The sequence below is a fragment of the Lathyrus oleraceus genome, chromosome 5 (assembly GCF_024323335.1).
Source record: "Lathyrus oleraceus cultivar Zhongwan6 chromosome 5, CAAS_Psat_ZW6_1.0, whole genome shotgun sequence".
Classification (NCBI taxonomy): Eukaryota; Viridiplantae; Streptophyta; class Magnoliopsida; order Fabales; family Fabaceae; genus Lathyrus; species Lathyrus oleraceus.
Window position 1 is genome coordinate 206,963,123 of NC_066583.1, and position 22,842 is coordinate 206,985,964.

The 22,842-nt window shown below is 42.7% G+C and overlaps 2 long non-coding RNA genes across 7 annotated transcripts; both read right to left on the reverse strand.

Moving 5' to 3' along the window:
* Positions 1-2,102: 2,102 nt before the first annotated feature.
* On the reverse strand, positions 2,103-5,960 carry LOC127082895 (uncharacterized). Of its 6 annotated transcripts, none has more exons than XR_007788254.1 (9): positions 5,657-5,960; positions 5,410-5,510; positions 5,180-5,301; positions 4,389-5,088; positions 4,091-4,307; positions 3,874-4,000; positions 3,229-3,666; positions 2,730-3,127; positions 2,103-2,647 (listed from the first exon to the last, which is right to left on the reverse strand). It is a non-coding gene; the product is annotated as an uncharacterized LOC127082895 (long non-coding RNA). The 6 variants fall into 6 exon arrangements; XR_007788252.1 differs by having other exon boundaries at positions 3,229-3,340; positions 3,442-4,000; XR_007788255.1 differs by having other exon boundaries at positions 2,730-2,826; positions 2,998-3,127; positions 3,229-4,000.
* Positions 5,961-20,566: 14,606 nt separating this feature from the next.
* On the reverse strand, positions 20,567-21,402 carry LOC127087871 (uncharacterized). The gene is made up of 3 exons (XR_007790068.1): positions 21,289-21,402; positions 20,790-21,187; positions 20,567-20,707 (listed from the first exon to the last, which is right to left on the reverse strand). It is a non-coding gene; the product is annotated as an uncharacterized LOC127087871 (long non-coding RNA).
* Positions 21,403-22,842: the final 1,440 nt, after the last annotated feature.

Sequence of the window (22,842 nt, forward strand, 5' to 3'; positions counted from 1 at the left end):
ATTAACATACATACAAACAAAATGAAACAGTTATGGCCCCTAGCGCAATTGTTCTCCCAAGCCAATGAGAGAACCTAAGCTAACCTACAACGATCTAAGCTTCTCCAAGCAAGATCTTCAAGGTTGCCCTCCTTTGATCTTCAAGGTTGTCCTCCTTTGATATTGAAATCTTCTCGTTCTTTATAACATTGTCTTCTTCTCTTTCTTCATAACATTGTCCTCCTTTGACATTGAATTCTTCTCTTTCTTCATAACATTACATAATAGAAGAAACTCGTTTTACATACGAGGGATTGAGATGAGAAAAGAAGTTACATTAAGAGATTACAAGGAGAGGCACGACACGCAGGTCGTATTTTAAAACCCAAAACAAAATGAAGGAAGACTAAGGCCATAACTGATCACAACAAGGCAATAATAACAATCACATTATTATTATTAATTTTAATTCCTTTAATTAATTAAAACCAAATTAAATTTCGGCGATCGATCACACTACGCAGAGTTAGCCGGGGTCAAGGGGCAGCGCCCTTGCGGGGTTGGAGGGGCAGCGCCCCTGTCCAAAATTTTAATGAACAATTCATTTGAAATGGACATTGTTTTGCATGAACACAACCCTTGCGTAGTCACAAAATAGAAACCCCAAGAATTCTGACCCTGTGAGTGTGACGACCGTCACAAGCATGTTACGACCGTCACAGGTCACAAGCATGTTACGACCGTCACAGGCATATGTTACGACCGTCACGGGGCCAAAACAGAAACGCCTACAATTTTGGATCTGTGAGTGTGACGACCGTCACAAAGCATGTGACGACCGTCACGTCCTTGTTACGACCGTCATGGGTCTGTTACGAACGTCACGCGTCTTGTTACGACCGTTACGCATCCAAAATAACAGAACTTTGAAACAGTCTACAGACCTGTTCCAAAACCCTAAATTCACAACTCCTTCACGGCACAACCCTTGCGCCGTCACCAACCCTAATGCGCCAATTTCAGACCGTCAAACACACCTCGATTATTGATTCAGTATGATTGATCAACAGGTCATTGCTTCACCATACTAATATCGGATTCCGAAGCAAATGACCATTGATCGCTTAAAGGAAAACAATCATTTAGTGTTTGAATCAACGAAATCGAAACAGTATATCATATATACCGTACTTTGCATTAGGATTACTTATATCATATATAAGTTGATCGGTCTCAATTGCGTAACCTATGGACGATCGATGTATCGCCGCTTCACCATACTAATGTCGGTACCGAAGCATAGTCAACGTCAATCATCCAACTCGTACACTCATGATGCCAAATTTAATTACCCGTTTAATTAATTGATTCATTCTGTCTTTTAATCATATTAATACAGAAATAAAACACCTATCTGATTCATGGTTTCGTAAGTGGCTCTGATACCACTGAAGGAGAATTGCGGTCCAAAACGCAGCGGAAATTAAAATTTTCTCCTTTAGAGATCCTTACGAATGGTCATGGTCAGTGATAGAATATTTACCTCTTGTGACGGTTGAAAGCTTTGATGCAGATCTCTTGTGATGATCAAAACCTTTGATGCAGATCCACGAAGCGATCACGAACGTTGAACGATGACAACGTCTCTACTCAGTCCACACGAACGGATTCCTTCAATCTCAGTGCTAGCTGGTACGAGTGAAGGCTTAGAGTGAGAGAGAGAGAAAACGAAAATAATGCAACCGCAACATATGCTTCTGCACAAGGGTTCTATTTGGTCCTGAATTTTTTGGTCCTGAATTTTTTTATGTTTTTATTTTTGTTTGGCATGCTTGGCCTAACCTTATCTTGGTTTTATATGAGGATTGGTTTTGATCCAAAGTCATGGTGTTGTGATTGTGGATACATCTATGGTCTGGGTCATCTGAACAACCAAGTTTCTTGTGTTTCTAGCCACTTGCCAGTCAAGTTATTGGTTCATGGATACTATGTCAAAACCCTAACCTTATGGTCTCATTTCATGACTTTGTTCATGTACATTATCAGTCAAGTTATTTTTCAAAAGTCAAGCACTCAAGTCATAAACAAAACAATTTGGAAACCAGCTTCAAACCATTTGTTAATCCATTTCAATCTATTTCATGTCATTGTAAACCATTACATGTGAGTCAATACAAGAAAATACAAAATTCGGCATTTTTGACCAACTGTTGACTTTGGTCAACAGTTGACTTTTTGGTCAACTTTGACCAAAGTCAACCCAAATTCTTTAAACCCTAAATTTCATCCTAACCAATATTTCATTTTTCATTTACAAAGAAGATAAAAAAAACGTATTTTTGACCAATTGTTGACTTTGGTCAACTTTGACCAAAGTCAACCCTCACTTGCTCTTGACTATCCAAACTTGGCCTGGCCCTTTATTTCATTGTGTCATCCAATCTTCATGTTTGTTGATGATTTTTCTTGATTACTTCATTTGCAACTAAGTGACTTTGTGCACACCATGCTATTTGAACACCTTTGAATCAACGGTCATTAGCCTTGGTCTATCCCAAACTTGGACCTAATCTCACGCTATCTTGTCTTGATTTATCACCAAAGTCTATGTGTGCACCCTTGCTTATTATCTTGCAGCAGCACCATAAGCACATAACCAGTGGTGAACCTACAAAATCAAAACCAAGTCATGTGTCAAAACTGTAGCAAGGCCACGAATGTCTGCGACTGTCTCAAGCCATAGGCCATACCTGTTAAACCTCATGCCATAAGCCAAATAAACTCTGCAGCAAGCAGTGCATCAAGGCACACAACTTGCAACAAACCAACTTCACTTATCACTCTTGGCTAACCAAAAACAACTCATCAAACCATGGAAATGCACGATCAATCCAATGGAAATACATGATTTGCTAGCCCTACTGCTGCAGCAGTCCATTCAATATCCTGTTGCATATTGCCTTGCCTAAAATCTTGCAATAGCACCATGATGTTTACATGATTATTAGACATACTTACATATGCAGTAGGCTTTGGACTCGTGATAATGGAGAAGGCTCATGAAAGTTGCTGCAATCATGACACATCCTGCAGAAAAACCAGCCCACGACCAAAGCTAGTCAACTGGTGAAGCAAGTGAGACTTTGATCTGCAAAGGCAACAAACCCAAGGTCAAGGTCACAAAGAATTTCCCTACAACAAGGGGTTAATGAGCCATGACAAGCCAAAACACGGTTGAGTTGTGATCACCTGGTGAAAACCTTGGCAATACACAATGCTGCCCTGTGAGATATGACAGGCCAAAACTGGCACAGAATGAAAGCATTTCTAAAAACCAAATACCTTTTAAAGAAAAAAGTTCCTGTTATAAAGCGGAATCAGTCTATCGGTAATGTTAAGACCGTAACTTCAGGAAAGGCAAAAACAGGAGATATCCTGGATTCAGGGTTCAATGCTACAAACCAAAATCTGAGTGGTACATCACCATTTCAAGCTGCAATGGTGCAACTGTCTTAGCTATATTGGAGTCTTGGATTTAAAAGTAAGAGGCAATGATGACTGCACATCAAAACCAAACATATCCAAATGAATTCTTGACTGCTGCTACAAGGTCACCAACATTCCAAATTATCTAGTCTAGCTCAAGAGATTTATGGCAGCTCAGTTATGATGATGATTGGGATTCACCTGCATACAATTCAATCCACCAACAGGCAAGTAACAATAGGTTGTAGTAAATCATTAGCAAGCCATAATCATTGAACTATCAAGCTATGCATATACCAGCCTACATTACGCCAACAAAACCAGTTCAGACCTGTTACAAAACATGATAACTAAACTAAACTCATGCCAGTTATGGCCAAATGACAATACTCAGTAGCATACACTGACCTGCCGGACTACATCAACACCAACTACACACCATCAACACAATGCCAGGCCCTGAAGTGTGTTAGCTTACCAAACCTGAATCATGTTAGCAAAACCACCAGCTGTGACAATAGAAACCCGGTATGACCTACAATCCACAGCCAAAATCACAAACACATCAAGGTCAGGCCATCTCATTTCCTTGCAATTCAATAAAGAATCAGACCTAGCAACTTACCATATGTTGGATTGGAGTAGCAAAGTCAGTTGGGGAAGTAGTGGTGCGAGGTCACAGTGAAATACATACCCCAAAACCAAACTTGTTCCAAGCCTACATCAAGGTGCTTATAAGGACATGATTGGCCAATGGATGGTAAAAGCAGATAGGTACCAGCAAGACCAAGTCAGACATATTGCAAGACCGCCACATCCATGTGCTGCAGTGTGATAATCATCTACCAAATACAAAGTCACATTGAAGCCAACACACATGACAAACTCAGCTGTTCAATAAGCAAAACCAAGGAATGTCTTACCTGCTGCAGGGACATTAGCCAAGTTGGAGTTTGGAGCAGTATACCACTCTAGATTCATCATATCATGGTATCCAAGTCATCCTAAGCCAGTTCTTGCTGCTGCAATGCCATAATAGGTACACATGCCAAATGAGATGATTTGCAACCAACATTGCTATGTTGCAAAAGCACTCAAGCAAAGATAGACCAATACCATGCTCAGACTTACACCAGCATGTTGCAATGACAATTCTGCACAAATAACAAGCAAGTCAATGCTAGGCCTAGAGCAACATTAATATTGGAAAGAATCAATGACAGAATGACATTCAAATCTGTTCCTGTGAAGTCTTGTGGTGATGAAGGTGTTGTAAAAAGGGCTAGTTCAAACGATGTTGAGTCTAGAGATAGAAGGGATTTTGATGTTGCAGAGAAAGTGAGTAACCAAAGAAATATTCCTGTGAAGCAAATTGAGTCACATCATGTGAAAAAACAACACCATGGATAGTGAAAAGAGTCCCAATTCCACGCCACTTTCTGAAACTTCTCAGAATATTGAAGAAACTGTGGCAGCTCCAGGAATCAAACATCTTCCTCCACAATTCCAACCTGCAACATGTTACCAACCCAATTCCACCTGACTGCAAAACCACATCAGTCTCGCATCCTGCAGCATCCATGTTCATCATCAAGCCAAGGCATAACAGCTACAATGAGGTTCCTAATGAAAGCAGTCAAGTTGTTCAGTCCAAAGAAACATGAAATAAATTGGCAAATGCAATTCATCATCAGTGGAAATCATGTTATTGAACCTGTTTTGAAACCCTGTTGCAGAAGCAAATTGAAGCCAAGCCAAACCTCCAAAGCCAAAGAACCATCAACCTTTTGAGTCCTCATTCACAAACCAACTGAGTTTTCTGACAATAGAAATTCACTGTAGTAAAAAACACAAGTTAATTAGCCACCAGTAAAATTCAAATTTCAGAAATATCCCCATTTGGCATGGAGACAAAAGCGAAGAAGAAAGCTAAGTTCAGAATACCGTTTCCGGATAATAGCATCAAATAGGACAAACTCTTTTTTGAGCAAAAAAAGCACTTCTGGAATTTGCTTCTTTGAGCTTTTGAGTATCAAATCAAAACCCTAATTCACAGAACATAAATAGGGAAGAGAATCAGTAAAGGAAAGAGAGAAATCAGTGAGGGACGAAAAAAAAAACCTAGAGAACAACAGAGAACTTGGAGGCGAAAATCTGAGAAAAAAACCCTAAAAACCCCAAAATCGTTTACCTGGAGGCCAGCTTCTGCGCATCATTCACCACCACCGCAGTGACACTTTGTAAGAACCTCTCTTTTATTCTCTTTATCCTTCCCATATGCTTGTTGATTGAAAATATTTGTGAGAGTTGAGAGAGTTTGATTCGCTGAGTTTGAGAGCGTGAGAGGGTTTCGTTGATGAGTGATGTCATAAGAGGGACGAGAGGGGCGAGTTCGTGAGATTGCCATTGTTGGGGAAGGTTGAGTTCGTGAGGTGGGGGAGAAGAGAGGAAGACGAGTTCCTGTTTCGTCGTCTCCATTTCGTTTTCTTTTTTTTCTTTTTTTTTAATCTTTTTTATTTATTTAATTTAATTTGTTTTAATAGAAATAAACAAAAACATAAAAAGGTTTTATATGTTAGTATTTTCTGTTATTGTCCTTAATCTTTTTTTTACTTATTTTTTATCTCGGTTTATATATTTAACATAGTATCACAATAGCGGATGATCATAAGTTGTCTGGTGGAGAAGGGCAGTGTGTATATTCTTGAGTGGGGTGGGTTCAATACTCATGTGTGGCACTTTTTGGCATTTTATTTCTTTTAGCTATATTATTTTTTCTTTTAGCATTTTCGTTTCTTTTTATATTTATGCCTTTATTACACTCATATGTTCATTTTGTTAATAATGTAAAGTTGTTGTATTTTAATTTAATTCAAAACCATTTTAAAACTATAAAAAATCATATTTTTCTCGATTTAATATCGAGCCCATTTTCACACCCTTGTAAGTCGATTGCTTTTTAAGCATCGCCATCAACCTCACATAGCTTACTCTTGGGCTTTCTTACAATGAGCCGGTTCCTTTGCACTTACACCCATACATTGCATTATTTATTGTTTGGACCCGATTTAATTATTCCAATACTTTGAATCCCTATTTGACAAAATGTATCCCACTCCCCCGATGTGTAATAATTTTACTGCTGCTTTTCATTTCTTTATTTGCTTGGCTGTTTAGTTAGCTACTAACACAAGAATAAAATCAACCATTTCCAAAAGATAAAAAAAAATATGACTCGATCCAACGTCGAGTATTTTCTCAGTAAACAAATCAATTCATTTTGCCCTCCTATTCCATTGCAGTTTTTCCCAAACTTTCATCAAATGCTTGATTCAACGTCAAGCCATTTTCTCTAATAAAAACTCAAAAAATATTAATTCATAAGTCAAGACTTTTTCAATAAAGATGGAAGTGGAACGTGGTGTATACCACGCACTCCTGAGACTAGGATCCGAGATGTATATCTCGCCAATCCTAGCTTTCGCCATCATCCAATTTACCCACTTTGTTTTCTCAAACACTCATTCAAATCTTTCTCAAACGTCCATCAATACTTGATCTAGGTCAAGTCATTTTCACAACAAAAACTCAAAAAACCTAATTCTTATTTAAACCCTCTTTCAATAAAGGTGGAAATGGAACATGGTGTATACCATGCACTCCTGAAGTTAAGATTCGAGACGTATGCCTCGCCAATCTTAACTCTCGCCATCGCCTAAAATTGTCAATGCGGTTTCTCCAAACCCTTTCTCAATCAAATTCAAAACACTTAATTCTCTATTAAACACTTTTGCAAATAAAGGTGGAAATGGAATATGGTGTATACCATGCACTCCCGAGACTAGGATTCGAGATGTATATCTCGCCAATCCTAGTTCTCGCTATCACTCAAAGCACATCGAACCAATCAAACTCTTTTTTTTCTCGTCGTCGTGCGACCAATCAAAAACCTTTAAAAATGAAAATATCTTGTCTTAAGAGATACAAAACATTGTTTCGACCACGATTGTTGAGTAGAGATAGATGACGCTTTTCCGAATATAGATTTGTAAATCCTAACACTTAAGTATATATTGCATGACAACTCTAGGGAAGAGCTTCCCCACTTCTAGACCTTTCTGAGCGTCTCCGATCTTGTGGCATGTAGTCCGTTCTATTGCAAAGAGGTAACTGCCTAAGACTCGATTCAGCGAGTTGCGACACCTACTGCTAGGACGTGAACACGTTGCCCACTCTCCTTTGACACAACTGGTGTCCTCCTTTTGTAAGTCCATATTCAGATGGCAATCCCTATGAAGGGGAACTACGTTGCTCTGATCCTCATACCAGATGAGGTACGTAGGCAGGAGGTCGTACGAGATCTCTCCAGGCACTCTTTTCCTTTTTTTGTGTGTGTTTGCTTGACAGCTAGCAGGCTCGAGTACCAGACTCCCTGTTAGCTTGTTTGTTCAACTTTGTTGTTGCTTCTGACAATTCAGCGTCCGGTTAAACCCTTTGTGTGTGTAGGAGTCTGACATAAGTCCAGCGATTGGCAGTTGGTTTCCTGTGTGTGTTTGTTGGTTCGGAGTCCGATATAAGTCCAGCGATTGGCATTCGGTTTCCATGTTTGCCTGTTTGTGTGGAGTCTGACATAAGTCCAGCGATTGGCAGTCGGTTTCCTGCGTGTGTTTTGTTTGGCGTCCCTATGTAGCCGAACTACGGCAACTCTGATTCTCATGTTCAGATGAGATACGTAGGCACAAGACGCGATGTCTTGCCGAGTTTGACTAACGAATAACAACTAATCCTTGTTTGCTTTCGCCCTCGTTGCGATCCTTTCTCTCGCCCTCGTTGCGATCAAGACTTTCCCTTTCTCTTGCCCTAGTTGCAATCGAGACCCTTATTCCCGTAGTTAGCTGAACTACGTTTTTGCTCTGATTCTCATTCCGGATGAGATACGTAGGCATAAGACGCGATGTCTTAGCGAGCACAATTACCCTTAACCCTTAGGTAGCCGAGCTACGAAGACTCTGATTCTCATTCCATATGAGATACGTATGCAGTGGATGCGACATCCGTGCGAGTCATTTTCTTGACCCTTTTAGTAAATAGTACATTAGATAAACCTACACCCTTTAGACAAGAACAAACAAAAGTGGATCCCGTAGAGTACTACGGATGCGTAGGGGTGCTAATACCTTCCCTTCGCATAATCGACTCCCGAACCCAAGATTTGGTTGCGAGACCTTGTCTTTTCCTTTCCTTCTCTTCAGGTTTACTTCGAGCGTTTCCTTTCCCTCCTTTGGGATAAATAACGCACGGTGGCGACTCTTCTGTCATTTCTTTCTCGCCGGTTATTTTTTTGCACCACTGTATTTTTCAGGCTGCGACAGCTGGCGACTCTGCTGGGGATCCGGTTTCCCTAAGCGAGTCCCTCCTAGCTTTTGTAGGTTTCTTGTTTGTTGGGTGTTTATTCTTTTGTACAGTTATTTATTTTCAGCATTTACCTACTTTACCTTATTGTATTCATGTACATATGTTTGTTGTATCTGTGGGTTCTGTGGGTTGTTTGTTTGTTGGGTTGGGACTGTTCTATGAGAGATAAGCCCACTACCCAGGCTTGAGTGTACACATAGGTGTTAGAGTGGATAGTCATGAGGCTTGCGTGGTATGTTGCTACGTTAATTCGTTCATGAGACCCACATTCCAGACGAGGTTTCTGTTGGATATATTCTGTCCTATGGGTGTTCCATAACGACAAATATTCTTTTAGAAATCGTCGACTCTGGTGACCATTTCCCGAGAACTCAATCGAGGCCTCTCCTCCGAGACGCGTTTATGTTAGCTCTGGTGGGCGCATTCTCGCTGCTCAATCCGAGGACCCCGAGACTGGGAACTTGCTTTAGGATGTCCTGTTGAGGGGAGTCAGCAGAGGTCTTTTATCCCGTAATAATGCCAAACCTTCAGTGGTAAACGTATTATTCTCGACTGAAGGGCTGAAAGCTGATAAACTTCTGTTCTTAGAACCTACCAGTGAGGGGCGGGCTAAATTCAGGAAACCTTAATCTCCAACCAACCCGGTTTTCTGGAGCAGAGTTTTGGTCTTGTATTATATTCCTCAGTGGGTTTCTCTTCAGACAGTGCAACCCGAAAGATGTTCAAGCGGATACAGCAGTCCCGATTTCCGTGTCACTGCATTGCATCACATCATTCTGCATTCAAATCATTCAACACATGTTTATCTATTCCCAGGGGCTGATATCTTCTTCTTGATTTTGGTCGGGGTTTTTCTTACACTTTTTATCTGACGAGAGACTGGAATCAAAGGGTTAGAATACCTTTTGGAATTGATAAACATGTCATTACATTTGCATATCCATAACATGTCTTGCATAACAGGTACCGTCGCGGTGTTCTCATTTTGTGGGGTGTTCCATTAGCAGGATAGCTGATTCAGGAATTCACCGGTACGGTACCCGCAGAAACCAGCAGAAAGCAATGGAGGGTCTACAAGCAGAACTTGCTGAGATGAGGGTCCGCATGAACCAGTTCATGGACGTGGTTCAGGGAGTAGCGCAGGGACAGCAAGAGATTAGACAAATGATACAAAGGAATCCCGCAACTACTCAACCAGAGGTCGTGACTGATCCTCCAAATGCAGACGTTAATGGACCGGGGCCTGTCCCGATCCCACATAACAACCACGATCAATAACCCATTCACGATGATCAAGATGATCAGTTCTTGCTGCCAGAAGACTTTGGCATGGGCCATGGCATGGATCCCATGTTCAGGAGATTAGAGGAGAGGCTGAAGGCGGTGGAAGGACAAAACCCTCTAGGGGTAGATGTTTCTGACTTGGGATTGGTCCCAGGCGTGAGGGTCCCGCCGAAGTTCAAAGTCCCAATCTTTAACAAGTACAATGGTAGTTCTTGCCCGAAGACCCATGTGCAAGCCTATTTCCGAAAGATGGTTGCATATTCTGACGACGAGAAGCTACTTATGTATTTCTTCCAGGACAGCCTAGCTGGGGCATCCCTGGAATGGTACATGAGGTTGGATAGAGTCCACATCCGTTGCTGGAGGGATTTGGCGGAAGCTTTTGTGAAACAATATCAATATAATGCGGACATGGCCCCGGACAGAACTCAACTCCAGAATCTGTCTCTAAAAAGCAATGAGTGCTTCAGGGAGTACGCTCAACGCTGGAGGGAGACAGCTTCCCGTGTTCCACCCCCCATGTTGGAAAAGGAAATGGCTAACATGTTCATGAATACGTTGCCTGGACCTTACCTGGAGCGTCTGGTGGGGTGCAATGCCTCCAACTTTGCTGATGTGGTCTCTACCGGAGAGAGGGTAGAGAATTACCTGAAGACCTACAAGAGCCATAATGGAGGTGGATCTTCATCAGGTGTAAAGAAACCGTTTATGGGAGGACAGAAGCAGAGGGAAGGGGGTGTGAATTCCGTGTCTTCATATCAAAACAGGAGGAATAATTTTCAAAACTATCATCAACAACCGTATGTTGCGGCTGTGACCATTCCAGCTGCAGCACCACTACAACAACAACCACAACGTCAGCAAGCTCAACATTAACAACAACAACAGCCAGGTAACAAACCCGCCTATCAGCAGAGGCAGAGGATGATGGACCGGCGTTTCGACACTCTTCCAATGTCGTGCGCTCAACTGCTTGCTAGTCTTCAACAGCTACAACTTGTGCAGCTACGCACTCTGGCTCCTCCTGTTGGTAGACTTCCGGTGGGTTACGATGCCAACGCTAGGTGTAGCTTCCACTCTGGGGCACCTGGCCACAACATTGAGAACTGCAAAGCTTTTAAGCACGTAGTTCAGGACCTCATTGATTCAAAGGCTATCAGCCTTGCACCGGTTCCTAATGTCGTCAACAATCCCATGCCACAGCATGGTGGTGCAAACGTGAATATGCTGGAAGAGGAAGCCAAGTCTGTTAAGGATGTGTCGAAGTTGAAGACCCCGTTGTGGGAAATTAAGGAATGCTTGTTGAAGGCCGATGTCTTCCCCGGTTGTGGGAAAGGTTGTTCGGAATGCGCTACACAGGGTAAGGATTGTTTGAAGCTGCAGCAGGGTATCCAGGTCTTGCTTGATAATGGTATCCTCCAAGTTGAAGACTTGTCTGCCAAAGAGTTTGCTGAAGGGGTAGTTGAAGAGGTGTTTGAAGACGCTGTTGAAGAATTCACAGATGTTGTTCCTGCTGATTGTGTATTTCCCATTGATGTATTTAATTTTTCAAATGTTGTTGTTGATATACCAAACAATGTGTCTGATCTTGATGTAACTGAACTTGATTCCGGTGTTCCGGATGTTTTTGTTTCAATGAATGAAATTCCCGAGTATGACTATGATATCGCTACTATCACCATCTTTTACTCGACTAATCAGATCAGTGTGCCAGAAGCACAACCAGTGCCACCAGTGCGACCGGCCGCTATGACAATCACAACCCCTGGTCCTTTACCTTTCACAAGCGATAGGGCCATTCCTTGGCATTATGGGGGGAGTGTATACACACACGATCATGGGGTGGAACGTCCTTTGAAGGTAGAAGAGGGTCAGAAGTCTGAACTCGAAGTTGAAGGTTCCGCAGTGGACAATGTTGGTGGAATCGGGCGATTCACCAGAAGTGGTAGACTGTTCTCACCACCGGTTACCCAAGCTGATAATGTTGATGTTGCAGCGAAAGCCAAAGGGCAAACAAGTTGTAAATGAGGGTACCTCTGCACCCCAATCTAGCTCTGAGCCCACTTTTGCGAAGGATGTGGACGAGCTTCTGAGAATCATAAAGAAAAGCGATTACAAGGTAGTCGATCAGTTGATTCAGACGCCGTCTAAGATATCCATTCTCTCACTCCTGTTGTGTTCAGAGGCACACAGAGAGGCACTTCTGAAGGTCCTTAATGCTGTATATGTGCCTCAGGAGATCTCAGTAAACCAGCTAGAAGGGATCATTGCAAATGTTCATGCAAGCCACGGGTTGGGTTTTACTGATTCTGACCTAACACCAGCTGGACGCAACCATAACAAAGCTTTGCATATCTCAATGGAATGCAAAGACACCGTGTTATCTCATGTTCTGGTGGATACAGGTTCCTCTCTCAATGTGCTACCCAAGAGAGCCCTGTCAAGGTTAGAAGTAGAAGGTTTGATCTTGAAACCTTCCGATCTCATGGTGAGAGGCTTCGATGGTTCTAAGAGGTCGGTGTTTGGAGAGGTAGAATTGCCAATTCAGATTGGATCACAAACCTTCAACACCGTATTCTATGTGATGGATATCAGTCCCTCGTACAGTTGCCTGCTGGGTCGTCCTTGGATCCACAATGCTGGGGCAGTCTCTTCAACTCTACACCAGAAGATTAAGTTCCCGGTCAATGGAAGAATTATCACTGTCTGTTGTGAGGAGGACATACTGGTAAGTAACCTGTCTACCTTCAAGTACGTAGAGGTAGAAGGTGAAATTCAAGAGACTCTCTGTCAGGCCTTTGAGTCAGTTCAGATCAAGGACGCAGCTCCGGTGGAAGGGGTTAAAGCAGGTGCCTCTGTCTCATCCTTCAAGCAGGCACAGGCCTTGGTGGATTCAGGTGTTGCTCCCGATTGGGGACGTCTATTGGAATTACCAATGAAGGACGACAAGTTCGGGATTGGGTATCAACCAGCGCTGACTTCTACAACTTCAGCATTTCAGACTCGTCAGGGGCCGATTACTTTCTCCAGTGCCGGCGTCATCCAATATGGCCAGATCTCTGCGATCAACGATGAAAATGGGGATAGTGATTGCGACATCGACAACTGGGTGCGTCCGAGGATCCCGGGTGAAGTCATCAACAATTGGTCTTCCGAGGAAATTGTCCAAGTCACTCTTCTAGAGGAGTAATTTTTCTTTGTTTATTCATGCATGTCCAAGTCTTACGTTCCGCCCAGGGCGTAATGACTCATTGTAGGGCTCATCTATGTGAATACCTGCATTGTTTATCATAAATGAAGGACGTCTTTTGCATTCAAATGTTTTGTTCACTGTTTTTCTATTTTTACAATTTTCAAAATTTCAAAAGAATAAAAATATTTGGCAATGTTTTGTTTAGTTTTCACTCACTGTTCACACTCATAAGCACATACCATCACTCATGCAGATGCACATCACCGGATCCTATTGATAACAGTTCTGCTATGGCTCGCTTCGACTTTGAAAATCCAATCTTCCAAGCTGAAGAAGAGGGTGATGAAGACAGTGAACTCCCTGAGGAACTTGCCAGGCTGTTAAAACAGGAGGAAAGGGTCATTCAACCGCATCAAGAGTCTACTGAAGTGATTAATCTTGGCACCGAGGATGTCAAGAAAGAAATAAAGATAGGGGTTGCTTTGGAAGATGATGTGAAGAAGGGGTTGATTGAACTGTTGCAAGAGTATGTTGACGTCTTCGCTTGGTCTTATCAGGATATGCCAGGGCTTGACACAGACATCGTGGTACACCGCTTACCTCTCAAAGAGGGTTGTCCTCCGGTCAAGCAGAAGCTCAGAAGAACAAGACCAGAGATGGCTGTCAAGATAAAAGAAGAAGTGCAGAAACAGTTGGATGCAGGGTTTCTAGCGGTTACCAATTATCCGCCATGGGTCGCAAACATCGTTCCAGTACCAAAGAAGGATGGAAAGGTACGGATGTGTGTCGACTACCGGGATCTGAACAGAGCCAGTCCTAAAGATGATTTCCCATTACCTCACATCGACGTTTTGGTGGATAACACAGCTCAGTTCTCGGTATTCTCCTTCATGGATGGCTTTTCTGGCTATAACCAAATCAAGATGGCACCAGAAGACATGGAGAAGACAACTTTCATAACCCCATGGGGCACCTTCTGCTACAAGGTGATGCTGTTTGGTCTGAAAAACGCTGGGGCAACATATCAACGAGCTATGGTGACTCTATTCCATGATATGATTCATCATGAAATCGAGGTTTATGTGGACGATATGATTGCCAAATCTCAGACAGAAGAAGAACATCTGGTAAATCTACAGAAGCTGTTTGAGCGGTTAAGGAAATTCAAGCTGAGGCTTAATCCGAACAAATGCACTTTCGGGGTGAGATCTGGGAAGCTACTGGGTTTTATTGTTAGTGGAAAAGGGATTGAGGTGGATCCTGACAAAGTGAAAGCAATACAGGAAATGCCTGAGCCAAGAACAGAGAAGCAAGTCCGTGGTTTCTTAGGGAGGTTGAACTACATTGTAAGGTTCATCTCTCACCTAACAGCCACGTGTGAGCCAATTTTCAAATTGCTGAGGAAAGATCAGGCTATCAGGTGGAACGATGATTGTCAAAGGGCTTTTGAAAAGATAAAAGAGTATTTGCAGAATCCCCATATCCTCATGCCTCCAGTCCCAGGGAGACCGCTGATTATGTACTTGACAGTACTCGACAATTCCATGGGTTGTGTTCTCGGTCAACACGACGAGACAGGTAGGAAAGAACATGCCATCTACTACTTGAGTAAGAAGTTCATAGATTGCGAGTCGAGATACTCAATGCTTGAGAAGACATGTTGTGCACTTGCATGGGCTGCTAAGCGATTGAGACAATATATGCTGACTCACACAACCTTATTGATCTCCAAGATGGATCCAGTCAAGTATATATTCGAGAAGCCAGCTCTCACCGGAAGGGTTGCTCGTTGGCAAATGGTATTGACAGAGTATGATATCCAGTATACATCCCAGAAAGCCGTCAAGGGGAGTATTTTGTCAGACTATCTTGCTCAACAACCGATTGAAGATTACGAGCCGATGAAGTTTGATTTTCCAGATGAAGACATCATGTTCCTCAAGATGAAAGACTGTGAAGAGCCAGTTGTTGGGGAGGGACCTGATCCAGATGAAAAGTGGATTTTAACGTTTGATGGGGCCGTCAATGCCAGAGGAAGTGGAATCGGTGCTGTCATTACCACTCCGAAAGGTGCCCACATGCCTTTCACCGCTCGTCTGACCTTCGAGTGCACCAATAATGAATCTGAGTACGAGGCATGTATCTTGGGTATTGAGCAAGCCATTGATTTGAGAATCAAGACTCTGGACATCTTCGGAGATTCAGCTCTAGTGATCAATCAAGTAAATGGTGATTGGAACACTCTCCAGCCCACTCTGGTCCCCTACAGAGATTACACGAGAAGACTGTTGACTTTCTTCACAACAGTAAAGCTGTATCATATACCTCGTGACGAGAACCAGATGGCAGATGCTCTTGCTACTCTATCCTCCATGATCAAGGTGGGTCGGTGGAACCATGCTCCTAGGATCGATATTATGCGCCTTGACAGGGCCGCGTATGTGTTTGCTGCTGAACTGGTAGTTGATGACAAGCCCTGGTATCACGACATCAAATGCTTTCTGAAGAATCAAGAGTACCCTGCAGGGGCATCCAACAATGATAGAAAGACTTTGAGAAGATTGGCAGGCAGTTTCTTCTTGAACAAAGACGATGTGCTGTATAAGAGGAACTTCGACATGGTTTTGCTCAGATGCGTGGACAGACACGAGGCGGACATGTTAATGCAGGAAGTTCATGAAGGTTCCTTCGGTACTCACGCCGGCGGACATGCAATGGCTAAGAAATTGTTGAGGGCGGGTTATTATTGGATGACCATGGAATCAGACTGTTTCAAGTATGCTCGGAAGTGTCATAAATGCCAGATTTATGCTGATAAGGTGCATGTACCGCCGAATCCTCTGAATGTGATGTCTTCGCCGTGGCCGTTTGCTATGTGGGGCATTGACATGATTGGAAAGATTGAGCCGACTGCTTCCAATGGGCATCGCTTTATCCTTGTTGCCATCGACTATTTCACCAAGTGGGTCGAAGCAGCATCATTCGCGAATGTCACCAGACATGTGGTTGCCCGTTTCATCAAGAAAGAAATCATTTGTCGCTATGGGATTCCCGAGAGAATCATTACTGATATTGGTTCCAATCTCAATAACAAAATGATGAAGGAGTTGTGCCAAAACTTCAACATTCAGCATCACAATTCTTCCCCCTATCGTCCTAAGATGAATGGTGCTGTTGAGGCAGCCAATAAGAACATAAAGAAGATTGTGCAGAAGATGGTCGTTACGTACAGAGATTGGCACGAGATGTTACCCTTCGCCTTGCATGGGTACCGCACCTCAGTACGTACATCGACCGGGGCAACCCCTTACTCCCCTGTGTATGGTATGGAAGCAGTCCTACCTGTTGAAGTGGAGATTCCTTCTCTAAGAGTCCTGTTGGATGTCAAGCTAGGCGAAGCTGAATGGATTCGGACAAGGTTCAATGAGTTGAGTCTTATAGAAGAGAAGCGAATGGCAGCCATTTGTCATGGGCAGTTGTATCAGAGTCGGATGAAGAGAGCCTTTGATCAGAAAGTGCGTCCTCGATGTTTCCAAGTCGGAGATTTGGTGTTGAAAAGGATCCTTCCTCCTCAGACAGATCACAGGGGCAAGTGGACTCCTAACTATGAGGGGCCGTATATCGTCACCAAGGTTTTCGATGGTGGGGCCTTAATGCTTGCAACGATGGATGGAGAAGACTTCACTTCCCCGGTAAACTCAGACGCAGTTAAAAAATACTTCGCATAAAATAGACCCGCTGGACAGTAAAAAGAACAGTCCAGGCAAAAATGGGCATCCTGACGAACCAAGAAAATGAAAAGGTTCGGGCAAAAGTTAAGGATTAAAAATGAAAAAATCGTACACCCGGTAAGTTGAAAACCTGAAAAGGCAACTTAGGCAAAAATGGGTATCCCGGTGGATTGAAAACCCGAAAAGGGCAATCCAGGCAAAAGTTAGGGATTAAGCGAATGACTGCGTTCTGGGTTAGTTTTGAATCTCATCTCATGTCGATGACTGGAAACTTTCAAAAGGGTAGGAAACAGTCCAATCACTTTTTCAGAAGGCTGATCATCTGGAAGATCTTGAAGACGGGCAAGTCATAGCAGAATTGAAACCCAATAGAAATCCATTTCACATTGCCATTAGATTAATTTATAATTTATCTTTTGTGCAATTACCTCTTTCCAGGGATTGCTTCCTGATGTAAATGCCTATTCAGAGGCCATTCAATCAATAAAATCATGTTACTCAGTATATCTCTGTTTTCATTTTCATTTTACTGTTTTGTTTGCAAAAATGACGTCCGAATTTTTGATAAGCATTGTATCATGACACATAAGGGCTTTACAGGTACACGCTTAATAAACATTTAAAATTGCTGTAAATTTTAAGTGCTTTGGATCGTCTATTCAGAACATGTACACTCGGGGCATTTCCTTAAGATTCCCAGCAGGTTCTCACTACTGTACTCCCCAAGCGGTTGTTTCAGACTATACACTCCCCAGCGGAGTTAACAGTGCCAGACTGTATATCCCCAGCGGAGTTAACAGTGCCAGACTGTATATCCCCAGCGGAGTTAACAGTGCCAGACTGTATATCCCCAGCGGAGTTAACAGTGCCAGACTGTGTATCCCTAGTAGAGTTAACAGTGCCAGACTGTATATCCCTAGTAGAGTTGATAGTGCCAGACTGTATATCCCTAGTAGAGTTAACAGTGCCAGACTGTATATCCCCCCAGCGGAGTTGACAGTACCAGACTGTATCTTCCCAGCAGAAGCAGTTGCTCCTCGGAGTTCGACGCCAGATCGATGTTTTCAATCCCAGATCGATGATCTCTTTCCTGGAAGCATAACCTCGGTACCGTATCAGTGTTTGCTCCCCCCCCCCTGCTGAGTCATCTCTTGTAGATTATGGTTGCCAGAACCACTATCGCTTCCCCTAACAACAGGTTGGCAGTGCCATTCTCTCCCCAGTCAGAGTCTTGGTATTTCGTTATCGTCAGAACACCGCACGGCCGGTCATTTCCCCAACGGGATTCCTTGCTTCAGCTTGGCATTTTCCCCAGCATTTCGCATCCCTGCATGTAGAATCTTATTGCATTGCATCCTCCCAAATCGCGTAGCATTTCCATTCTCATGGAGCATTACGCCATTGAAAAATTCAAACATACGCATGTAAGCATAAAACATTCTCGGCATCCCAAGTGACAAGCCAGAAGTTTGTTTCCAGTGCTCAGACTGAAGGTTGTTCATGACTTATTATCCCCAGCATGGGTCGTTGGCCCACGTGCCGCCTCAATTATCATTTTCCCTATTTCTGCCGATGCTGACAGGCATGAAAGTTTCTAGTATCCAGACCGAAGTGGCGTTCAGGCCAGTTTCCGGTTTTCAGATCGAAGAAGTTTCTGACGATCAGGTCGATGCAACTTGTGGCATTCAGGCCAGTTCCCGGTATTCAGACCGAAGTGGCATTCAGGCCAGTTTCCGATATTCAGATCGAAGAAGTTTCCGACATTCAGGTCGATGCAACTTGTGGCATTCAGGCTAGTTCCCGGTATTCAGGCCAGTTCCCGGTATTCAGACCGAAGTGGCATTCAGGCCAGTTTCCGATATTCAGATCGAAGAAGTTTCCGACATTCAGGTCGATGCAACTTGTGGCATTCAGGCCAGTTTCCGGTATCCAGACCGAAGTGGCATCCAGGCCAATTTCCGATATTCAGATCGAAGAAGTTTCCGACATTCAGGTCGATGCAACTTGTGGCATTCAGGCCAGTTCCCGGTATTCAGACCGAAGTGGCATTCAAGCCAGTTTCCGATTTTCAGATCGAAGAAGTTTCCGACATTCAGGTCGATGCAACTTGTGGCATTCAGGCCAGTTTCCGGTATCCAGACCGAAGTGGCATCCAGGCCAGTTTCCAATTTTCAGATCGAAGAAGTTTCCGACGATCAGGTCGATGCAACTTGTGGCATTCAGGCCAGTTCCCGGTATTCAGACCGAAGTGGCATTCAGGCCAGTTTCCGATTTTCAGATCGAAGAAGTTTCCGACATTCAGGTCGATGCAACTTGTGGCATTCAGGCCAGTTTTCCGATTTCCAGATCGAAGTGGTGTTCAGACCAGATTTCCGGTGATCAGACCAACATTGATACTCTCATATTCCGATGCTTAGTGTTCAGACTAATGTGCGGCATTCAGGCCATGGGTATTCCTGTGTTACCATTTATTTTGGTATCCAGGTCAATTTTCTGTTTTGGTACTCAGGCCGATTTTCACCGTACCATACGGATTCTTCTTTTGAGATTGTTTCTTTGCCGATTCTGACAGGCATTGTTAACTATTTCATAGGGATTCAGGATCAAAATCCGGGTCTTCTTAGTATTTAATCATCTCCCACTATGATCATATGAAGAACGCTTTGCTTCATATTCTCTAGTTGAAGACGCTTAAATAGGGGCAACTGTCATACCCCGATTTTGGTCCTGAATTTTTTTATGTTTTTATTTTTGTTTGGCATGCTTGGCCTAACCTTATCTTGGTTTTATATGAGGATTGGTTTTGATCCAAAGTCATGGTGTTGTGATTGTGGATACATCTATGGTCTGGGTCATCTGAACAACCAAGTTTCTTGTGTTTCTAGCCACTTGCCAGTCAAGTTATTGGTTCATGGATACTATGTCAAAACCCTAACCTTATGGTCTCATTTCATGACTTTGTTCATGTACATTATCAGTCAAGTTATTTTTCAAAAGTCAAGCACTCAAGTCATAAACAAAACAATTTGGAAACCAGCTTCAAACCATTTGTTAATCCATTTCAATCTATTTCATGTCATTGTAAACCATTACATGTGAGTCAATACAAGAAAATACAAAATTCGGCATTTTTGACCAACTGTTGACTTTGGTCAACAGTTGACTTTTGGTCAACTTTGACCAAAGTCAACCCAAATTCTTTAAACCCTAAATTTCATCCTAACCAATATTTCATTTTTCATTTACAAAGAAGATACAAAAAAACGCATTTTTGACCAATTGTTGACTTTGGTCAACAGTTGACTTTTTGGTCAACTTTGACCAAAGTCAACCCTCACTTGCTCTTGACTATCCAAACTTGGCCTGGCCCTTTGTTTCATTGTGTCATCCAATCTTCATGTTTCTTGATGATTTTTCTTGATTACTTCATTTGCAAGTAAGTGACTTTGTGCACACCATGCTATTTGAACACCTTTGAATCAACGGTCATTAGCCTTGGTCTATCCCAAACTTTGACCTAATCTCACGCTATCTTGTCTTGATTTATCACCAAAGTCCATGTGTGCACCCTTGCTTATTATCTTGCAGCAGCACCATAAGCACATAACCAGTGGTGAACCTACAAAATCAAAACCAAGTCATGTGTCAAAACTGCAGCAAGGCCACGAATGTCTGCGACTGTCTCAAGCCATAGGCCATACCTGTTAAACCTCATGCCATAAGCCAAATAAACTCTGCAGCAAGCAGTGCATCAAGGCACACAACTTGCAACAAACCAACTTCACTTATCACTCTTGGCTAACCAAAAACAACTCATCAAACCATGGAAATGCACGATCAATCCAATGGAAATACATGATTTGCTAGCCCTACTGCTGCAGCAGTCCATTCAATATCCTGTTGCATATTGCCTTGCCTAAAATCTTGCAATAGCACCATGATGTTTACATGATTATTAGACATACTTACATATGCAGTAGGCTTTGGACTCGTGATAATGGAGAAGGCTCATGAAAGTTGCTGCAATCATGACACATCCTGCAGAAAAACCAGCCCACGACCAAAGCTAGTCAACTGGTGAAGCAAGTGAGACTTTGATCTGCAAAGGCAACAAACCCAAGGTCAAGGTCACAAAGAATTTCCCTACAACAAGGGGTTAATGAGCCATGACAAGCCAAAACACGGTTGAGTTGTGATCACCTGGTGAAAACCTTGGCAATACACAATGCTGCCCTGTGAGATATGACAGGCCAAAACTGGCACAGAATGAAAGCATTTCTAAAAACCAAATACCTTTTAAAGAAAAAAGTTCCTATTATAAAGCGGAATCAGTCTATCGGTAATGTTAAGACCGTAACTTCAGGAAAGGCAAAAACAGGAGATATCCTGGATTCAGGGTTCAATGCTACAAACCAAAATTTGAGTGGTACATCACCATTTCAAGCTGCAATGGTGCAACTGTCTTAGCTATATTGGAGTCTTGGATTTAAAAGTAAGAGGCAATGGTGACTGCACATCAAAACCAAACATATCCAAATGAATTCTTGACTGCTGCTACAAGGTCACCAACATTCCAAATTATCTAGTCTAGCTCAAGAGATTTATGGCAGCTCAGTTATGATGATGATTGGGATTCACCTGCATACAATTCAATCCACCAATAGGCAAGTAACAATAGGTTGTAGTAAATCATTAGCAAGCCATAATCATTGAACTATCAAGCTATGCATATACCAGCCTACATTACGCCAACAAAACCAGTTCAGACCTGTTACAAAACATGATAACTAAACTAAACTCATGCCAGTTATGGCCAAATGACAATACTCAGTAGCATACACTGACCTACCGGACTACATCAACACCAACTACACACCATCAACACAATGCCAGGCCCTGAAGTGTGTTAGCTTACCAAACCTGAATCATGTTAGCAAAACCACCAGCTGTGACAATAGAAACCCGGTCTGACCTACAATCCACAGCCAAAATCACAAACACATCAAGGTCAGGCTATCTCATTTCCTTGCAATTCAATAAAGAATCAGACCTAGCAACTTACCATATGTTGGATTGGAGTAGCAAAGCCAGTTGGGGAAGTAGTGGTGCGAGGTCACAGTGAAATACATACCCCAAAACCAAACTTGTTCCAAGCCTACATCAAGGTGCTTACAAGGACATGATTGGCCAATGGATGGTAAAAGCAGATAGGTACCAGCAAGACCAAGTCAGACATATTGCAAGACCGCCACATCCATGTGCTGCAGTGTGATAATCATCTACCAAATACAAAGTCACATTGAAGCCAACGCACATGACAAACTCAGTTGTTCAATAAGCAAAACCAAGGAATGTCTTACCTGCTGCAGGGACATTAGCCAAGTTGGAGTTTGGAGCAGTATACCACTCTAGATTCATCATATCATGGTATCCAAGTCATCCTAAGCCAGTTCTTGCTGCTGCAATGCCATAATAGGTACACATGCCAAATGAGATGATTTGCAACCAACATTGCTATGTTGCAAAAGCACTCAAGCAAAGATAGACCAATACCATGCTCAGACTTACACCAGCATGTTGCAATGACAATTCTGCACAAATAACAAGCAAGTCAATGCTAGGCCTAGAGCAACATTAATATTGGAAAGAATTAATGACAGAATGACATTCAAATCTGTTCCTGTGAAGTCTTGTGGTGATGAAGGTGTTGTAAAAAGGGCTAGTTCAAACGATGTTGAGTCTAGAGATAGAAGG